The sequence below is a fragment of the Cheilinus undulatus genome, linkage group 23 (assembly GCF_018320785.1).
Source record: "Cheilinus undulatus linkage group 23, ASM1832078v1, whole genome shotgun sequence".
NCBI classification, from domain to species: Eukaryota; Metazoa; Chordata; class Actinopteri; order Labriformes; family Labridae; genus Cheilinus; species Cheilinus undulatus.
In genome coordinates, this window is record NC_054887.1 from 4,714,834 (window position 1) to 4,722,558 (window position 7,725).

Below are 7,725 nucleotides of genomic sequence, written 5' to 3' on the forward strand. Positions count from 1 at the left end.
ATTTGGTCAACATTAACACTCATGTCAATCGCCGGGTTTCCATTACACTTGAAAATGCACAAAATCAAAATAGCGCAATAAAAAACTGGTAAACACCTGAATTTCAAAAAAACCCTAAAATATCGCTAAAAAGTTTTATGCTTTCATGAGGAGGTTTTTCAGGTGTTTGGATATAGAAATATATCGCAAAAGTGTAATGGAAACATTTTTTCCGCATTTACAAGTCACGGGACGTGACGTACCGTGTCACGTGACCAGTCACTCCGAGACAACATGGCGCTGTACGTGTAGACAGAAGAAGAGACAAGACTTTTCTTAACATCATACTTCTACCCTTATACATGGCTTTTGCCATACATACGGACTTTACCTCTGAACTATCATCCGTTGCCTTCGTCTTTTGTTCAACATTATCAAGGCAACCACAGTAGATGTATCCAAAACCGTACCAACACGCAACAGGTTCTGAGCATCAAGCTGCCCTGCAGCGGATTCACATGAGATGAGATTTTTCAATAATTGCAAGGCCTATGCCCAAAACTCCCTTCAATGGAAACGTATTCAAAGTGCAATTGTACTTAATCGAAATTTAAGAAATAGCCCTTTATTATTATTTTGTGAAAAACTGCGATGGAAACCCAGCTAGTGTCAGCAGTATATGATCATTTTCAGTCTAAATATTGCTCATCTCCTCAGCTGCTAAATCTGGGATAACTTTCAGTCAAAAACTTCTTGATTGGAAGCCATCTTAAATTGCTGTATTCTATATATTTTGCCTTTTGCAAAGGTAATTAAATGAACAAGTACTACATTTCAGTCATAAAATTACTCACAGATTCAGCAGTCCTGATTTATGTTGCTGTCTTGTTGAACCTAGATTAAAATAGTTTTATCTGAAGTAAAGAGCTACCTGTCATTAAGTTAATAATTATTCATTCTAAAGCCCAGGATCTACCTCCTTTTTCCCAGTAGATAAAGTGTGTTATTGGTATCAAGACCTTTATAGATGAGCTTTTTCTGGATCTGTGCACATTACTGTGTTAAGAATAGGCTACCAATTATTGTAACTCCCTATGTGTGGTGTCTAGAGAAATGTATCTTACAAACAAGAAATAAAACTAGTTAGCTATTAGCATTCAGAATTTCATAATAATAATAAGACAGGTATCAAAGCACTGAAAAAACTTTATTTTGGTGTTTATATGAAAAATAAAAGTGCAGGAAGTTTGCTCCTTGGTGCTGTGGCTGTCTCTTAAAAGAGCTGTGGTGATGTGATGCTTTTTGCACTACATGGTGAATTGCCATGAGACTGCTCCTGCTGAGAAGTATGCCATGAGGTTTTCAGATTGCAGTGATTATATCTGATCTTGTAGACAGAGGGAACACTGAGCCAGAAGCTGCTAGCAAGTGTCCTGAAGGAGTCATCAGTGGAAGATATCTATAACACAAGAAAAACATGTAATGTAACTGAGTAGCAGAGACCATGAAACATTATCATTATAATATTACATGTGTACATGACTGCACATGAGTGTCCTCATGTCTTCTGCTGTAAATAGGAAATGGCGGTATGTGAAATCTACCAGTCACTTTTATTTTTCCATTCATCTGGGTGAGATCATTTCCTGCCTCTGTTTAATGTAGTTAATGAAACTACATATGGTCATATCTACCTGAATGGTAAGACAATAGCAGAAAGCAGGACGAAGGACGACATTTATCAGTTACTTTTGTTGAAAAGATAAACACATGCTAAACAACCATAATCACTTACGATCACGCGCGGTCCATTCTTCTTCTCTTTTCTGTCACTTTCTTGCGATGAGGGACAGAAAATGTTACGTACTCCACTCGTTTGGTCGATAAATGCAGCAGTAAATAACGCAAATACTCGACATTTTCTTAAAATGCCCCCGCTCGGGCTCTGCGGCGGCGACTCTGAATGCTCTCTGAATGGCCACAATGTGCAAGTGTAACAAAGCATTGTGGGAAATGTTGTTTGAGGTTTACACTTCAGGCAGACAGTGAATGACATTAAAGACTACTTCTACAGTATACCACCTCGTCCCTCACGCTACTTCTTCTTCTTCTCTGGTGTTTTCCACTCTTTCCATTTTCTCCAACCTATCGTCCCTCACACACCGACTGACCTTTCTGATATGGAGGGGAATGAAGTTTCTATTTAATCAGTAATGGATGTATGAACAAATGTGACACATTATGTTTTATGAGTGGTAAAGTAATGAAGTATATATATAGTATGTCTTTTCAAAAAATATTTCATGTTAAAATTTCACAAAAGTTACTGTCATCCCTGGAGATTAGCCAAAAATATCCCATAGGGTTTTGGGACACCCCTGACACTGGACCTATATATTTAATTGTTTACCTCAAAACAGGCTGTAACATTTAGCTATGTCAGCTATGTTATGTTATGAGGCTATATAGCTCATTTTGCCCAACAGAGATTGCTGTCCTGACTTTCATTTAAAGGGAAAAATAACCACACAGGCTATTTTGTTAATTTTGTGTTGTGAGCACACAAGGAAATATGGTTTATATTACTGAAAGACAGCATGTTTACCATCAGGTTGACCAGCTAGTAGAATATACATGATTATACCTTGTAAACTAACTTTGAAACTACACTAGACTCACACAGGCACATTCTAACAGACACACACACACACGCAAACTCACATAGAGAGCAAATAGCTGTGTGATTTGCATTTGTGTAGATAAGAGCTATTCCATTTACATATGAAGTACTACCAGGCACAGGGACAGGAGGGGGGGCCTTTCTCAGCTTGAAACTGCAACTCTACATCTTTCTGGAGGAAAGCTTTCCCATCCTGAATACTTCACTAAGCAGCTGTGTTCTCTAAGAGAAGGTCCCACCAAGATTTGAACTCAGATCACTGGATTCAAAGACCAGAGTGCTGACCATTACACCATGGGACCATGAGTCCAGTCACTCTTTATAGACAGGAGTGTTGAAATGAGTGGGATCGTGAAAATATAACAGTGAATTGCTGATGAGCCCACCAGGATGACAGTTTCTCCAAAGTGGTTCTGTCAGCACGTTTTGGCAGATTTGCAGTGTTGATTTACTGTTTGTCCAATCTTGGAAAAAACTTTAATCAGCATGTCCAAGCCGTGAGGTGTAAAAGCACTACAACGTCTCAAAGTAGCCTCCAAGGCTATATTAGGCAGAGCAGGCTATGGAGAACAGTCTTTATACAGTCAGAATGGCCGGGCAGTCCAAGGTGCTGCGTTCAGGTCACAGCCTCCTCTGGAAGCGTAGGTTCGAATCCCGCTTCTGACAGTATGTTCTTGTCCCTCTTAATGTTTTTTGTGACTTTAAACCTAGCCTAGCTTCAGCATGTCACAACATCTTGGGCATCAAAGGACATGCTGACAAGAATCTGCAGAACTTGCAGGACAGCTGGAGCAGTTAATAATGCATGCTAAGACTCAATGAAAGCATGTCAGGGCTGTGCACATCCTGATTTCTGCATATACACGTAGCTTTAATGGAATATTTGGCATAGCGTTCTCAGATTGGGCATTGTTGCTTTCCTTGTTGTTTAGTCAAGCCAGCAAGGTTTGGCTTTTCATTCTATGCTCTGTTCCACAGGTATTTCTTTTCATGCATCTGTTGTCCTGTTGCCTTCACTTTGATGTGTCCATGTCCCAGTACATGGAAGAGAATGCAGCTTCTCCACTGGTTCCATGGTGTAATGGTCAGCACTCTGGACTCTGAATCCAGCGATCCGAGTTCAAATCTCAGTGGGACCTTACTTTGAGCCATTCCATGTGTAAGCTCTGATGGTCCGAGCACAAGCTGAGAAGAACTTGATGGTCATGAATTCCTCAGCCCTCCTGAAAGATCCCAAACTCCCAACTTGGCCGGGACAGCCGTGATAGTGGGTTTAGATGACACTAGCGATTCTGGAATGTAGTTCAGTGGCCACATCAATGTGGTGACCCTGAGATTTCTGCCAAATGACTATGCAGCACTGACCATGAAATGGCCAGTCCACTTGGAAAGACTTTGTTTGGAATGGTTGTCAAAGGCATCCAAGCTGGAGTGTTTTGGAAGCGTAGACTCTGTGTTGGACCACACTGCAACATCTCTGGAGGAAAGCTCTCCCATTAAGCAGCTGTGTTCTCTAAGAGAAGGTCCCACCGAGATTTGAGCTCAGATCACTGGATTCAAAGTCCAGAGTGCTGACCATTACACCATGGAACCACAAGTCCAGTTGCTCTTTGTAGACAGGAGTGGGATCCTGGAAATATAGCAGTGAATTGTTGATTAGCCCACCAGGATGACAGTTCCTCCAAAGTGGTTTTGGCAGAAGCTGTTCCACAGGTATTTCTTTTCATGCATCTGTTGTCCTTTTGCCATCACTTTGACATGTGTCTATGTCCCAGTACATGGAAGAGAATACCGTTTCTCTGCTGGTTCCAAGGTGTAATGGTCAGCACTCTGGCATCTGAATCCAGCGATCCGAGTTCAAATCTCGGTGAAACATTACTTTGAGCAATAACAGGGGGTTTCATAATTTTTTTAATTCAAAGCTAGGCAATTAGACAGTGGATGTGACATATTTTAGAAGGTTTTTATTTTGAAATTCCACTTTAGTTTGCCTTGTTCCTGTGCCAGGTGCATTGTGGGGTTGCCCACTATTGGTCTAAGGTGGAATGACTCTGTGGTAACAGGGGCTTTCTTAATTATTTCAAATTATTTCAAATTTTTCAACAATTTCAAATAATTATTTTATCTTTAAATTCCACACCAGATAACCTTGACATGGTGCCAGTTGCATTGTGGGGTTGCAAACTATCAATTTAAGGTGGAATGAATCTGTGGTAATAGGGAGTTCATATTTAATCCAACTTAAAACATGTCAGGAATAAAGTGAATTTGATGTTTTTCAGGTGGCTTTTATTTTGAAATCCCTAAAGAGTGCATCGTGTCATGTGTCTTAAGTCGACCTCCTTCTCATAAATCGTTATCAAACCAGCATGGCCTTTTATTTTGAAATACAACTGGTTCACATCTTTGCTGTAATGTGTGTTCTGTACGTGCACCACAAAACCTTGTGGGGGCTGGCTTGACCATCGTTTCAGAAGTGGAGGCTAGCTTTACCGCAGCGAGAAGTTTGGGGTTAAGGTGTTGAGCTAACCCAGCAGATGGTGCTCATGTTACAGGAAGCAACACGGTAACTCACATAATTGAACAGCACACTGTCAAAATAGTAAAATACAGGAACATTATGGCAAGAGGTGTCAAGTGAAACCCTAAACACTAATACATCCATCCAAGTACACTCATGAAAATTTTTGCTTACTAACTTGCAAAGAAAGATAAGACAAGATAAGATAAGCTACCTTAATTGTCATTGCACATCAGGTGTATGACAAAATTGCAGTAATTCTCGGGCCAGTGCAGCAGCGAGTTAATAAATAATGAACGGAATTAGAAAAAAAAAATAAATCATTTCAAATACAACTGGGCCTGCACACAGATTCACTACCACAATGTAATATGACACATGCAGTTCTGAAGAGTCAGCACAATGGGGAAATAAACTGAAAACACGTCAGTAACTTTGCTCACTTGGTAGCTTATTTTGGGTCATTTTAGTCAGATACAACCCTGAAACACTCTGAAACTGTTTAAAAGCTTGAGAGTAAGAGAGTACGTCACACTGATTATATGTCACTAATATGCACTCATTCTTGTACATAAGTAATTGTACTGTGCAGAAGCACACCTCTTCCATCTGTGCCAGGGTCAAGGAAGTGTCCAATGCTTGAACGATGTATGAAGCACTCAAACTAGTCAAATAAACTCAACTTTTAGAGTCAAGCATGCTTGAGCACAGTGCAGACTGCCTGCTGTAAGTGAGCCCTTTAAGATCAAAGATGGAAATTAAAGCACTGAAACCAAAGTTATAGTCATGGTGTTTACAAGGAGAGTTTCAGGACACACCACACACGCCTGTGTCTGCATTAATACAAACCTGACTAGCTCCTCTCCTTTCTGTCTTGTATTCCATATCCCATCCACCCACCTGTTTACTCTACGTCTCTCTTTCCCCCATACGTCAACCCTAAGGGGGTTCAAGATTCCCAGGAGCTACGACAGATCCCCTCAGCTTCTCCAAGCCAGTGTTGACAAACATGTCACATCACTGACTCATAAGAATCGCTCCAAAAGTCGTAAGCTGAAGTTTTCATTTCAGCATTCGTTTTTCTTGTCAAGCACTGGAACAAAAGAGCATTGGAAACTGGGCTCAGAAGCACACTGCAGTAGATGCTTGAGCCATCTTCACTCAGAGCTGTGCCATGTATTAGTTGAACTGAAACCATCATCTCTTTTTAAAACTGATTTTTTTTTGTGACCATTTTGAGAGAGGTCTGGCTGTAGACCGTCGATCTCAGACGGCCCTCTGGCGGACTGCATATGTGAGTCGCCGCAAATCTCAAAACGCATTGTCGCCTTTAATACAAGTTAAGATGTTATAAAAGTAAAGAGGCTTGCTGTTGTAGTGACACATTGTGACTAACTTCCTCTCTTTCATGCATGCCACCAATGCTCCAGCTGGGGTCTTCACTTGCTGCCACAACTAAGCAAAGGAGTCCATCTGGGCCAAAGAGACCTTCACGCCCTACCACTCTGCAGAAGAGGTGTCCCATGGAAAATAAAGATTAAGTTTTCAGACACATCCAAATCAGCTCTGTAAAGACAAGAAAAAAATTAAATTGGTCTAAACGCACCTTTAGTTTTGACAATTGATAAGTTGATAAGTGTGGTTGATCACTGATATTGATTGATTGATTGATCATTGGTAAATATTGTATGTTATATGTACTTTACTACTTTAATTTCATATGCATACTGTTTTAAAAAAAATCTCATAGTTATCACTTCAATCTAGCTCAGAAGGAGAGGATTATTCATGCATTCATTTCCTCCTGTTTGGGCTTTCGTAACTCACTTTTCACCTGTCTCAATAAAAACACCTTTAAAGCAGCCAGCTTAGTGCCAGTTCCTCTTGCAGTCCAAGCCTACAGCAGCATAACTATCTAAAACATAACTTTAAAATAGTTTTTAACAGAATTGATCCTGTTTTTATTTCATCCATATGGGCTATAGTAACTTTAACACTTGTCAGTTATTGCACACTGCACAAGAAGACTTGTAATCTCTGTTCAAAGTTCTTTTCACATTATTTCTGACTGTATATCATTATGAAGGTGATAATACCTGTGCATTCAAACATAATTCATGTCAACATGCAGTATAGTTTTGCCGAGAATAAGCTGTTGCAATCCTCAACACCACTTCTTCTGTGGTTCCTTCTAAGTCCACAAGATGGGGATGCAAGCAAACTTGGACCAGGCTTGAAATCTTCACAGCAGTATCCCACGAAGTCACAGACAGCTGTTTATCAGTGTGTGTTTGGATAAGAGAATACAGACAAAGAAGTGAGCTGAATTGAATGCCATCATCACCCAAAACATTAGAATCAGTGTGCACTGTTCCTACACTCATAAATTAACGTGTGGGGAAAGTGGATCAATCAAATCCTAAAAATACATAAGAAATATAACTTTGACTTTTTTGTAACACTTAAAGTGTGTGTTCATCATAGATTAATTTCATGTAAATCTTATAACAAAGCCTATAGACTGAAGTGTCTTAAAATTACTATC

General features: G+C 40.0%; 3 non-coding genes across 3 annotated transcripts; 1 reads left to right on the top strand and 2 right to left on the bottom strand.

Annotated features, from left to right (window-relative positions):
- Positions 1 to 2,889: 2,889 nt before the first annotated feature.
- Positions 2,890 to 2,961, bottom strand: trnaq-uug. Its single transcript has one exon. It is a non-coding gene; the product is annotated as a tRNA-Gln (tRNA).
- Positions 2,962 to 3,726: 765 nt separating this feature from the next.
- On the top strand, positions 3,727 to 3,798 carry trnaq-cug. Its single transcript has one exon. It is a non-coding gene; the product is annotated as a tRNA-Gln (tRNA).
- Positions 3,799 to 4,180: 382 nt separating this feature from the next.
- trnaq-uug lies at positions 4,181 to 4,252 on the bottom strand. Its single transcript has one exon. It is a non-coding gene; the product is annotated as a tRNA-Gln (tRNA).
- Positions 4,253 to 7,725: the final 3,473 nt, after the last annotated feature.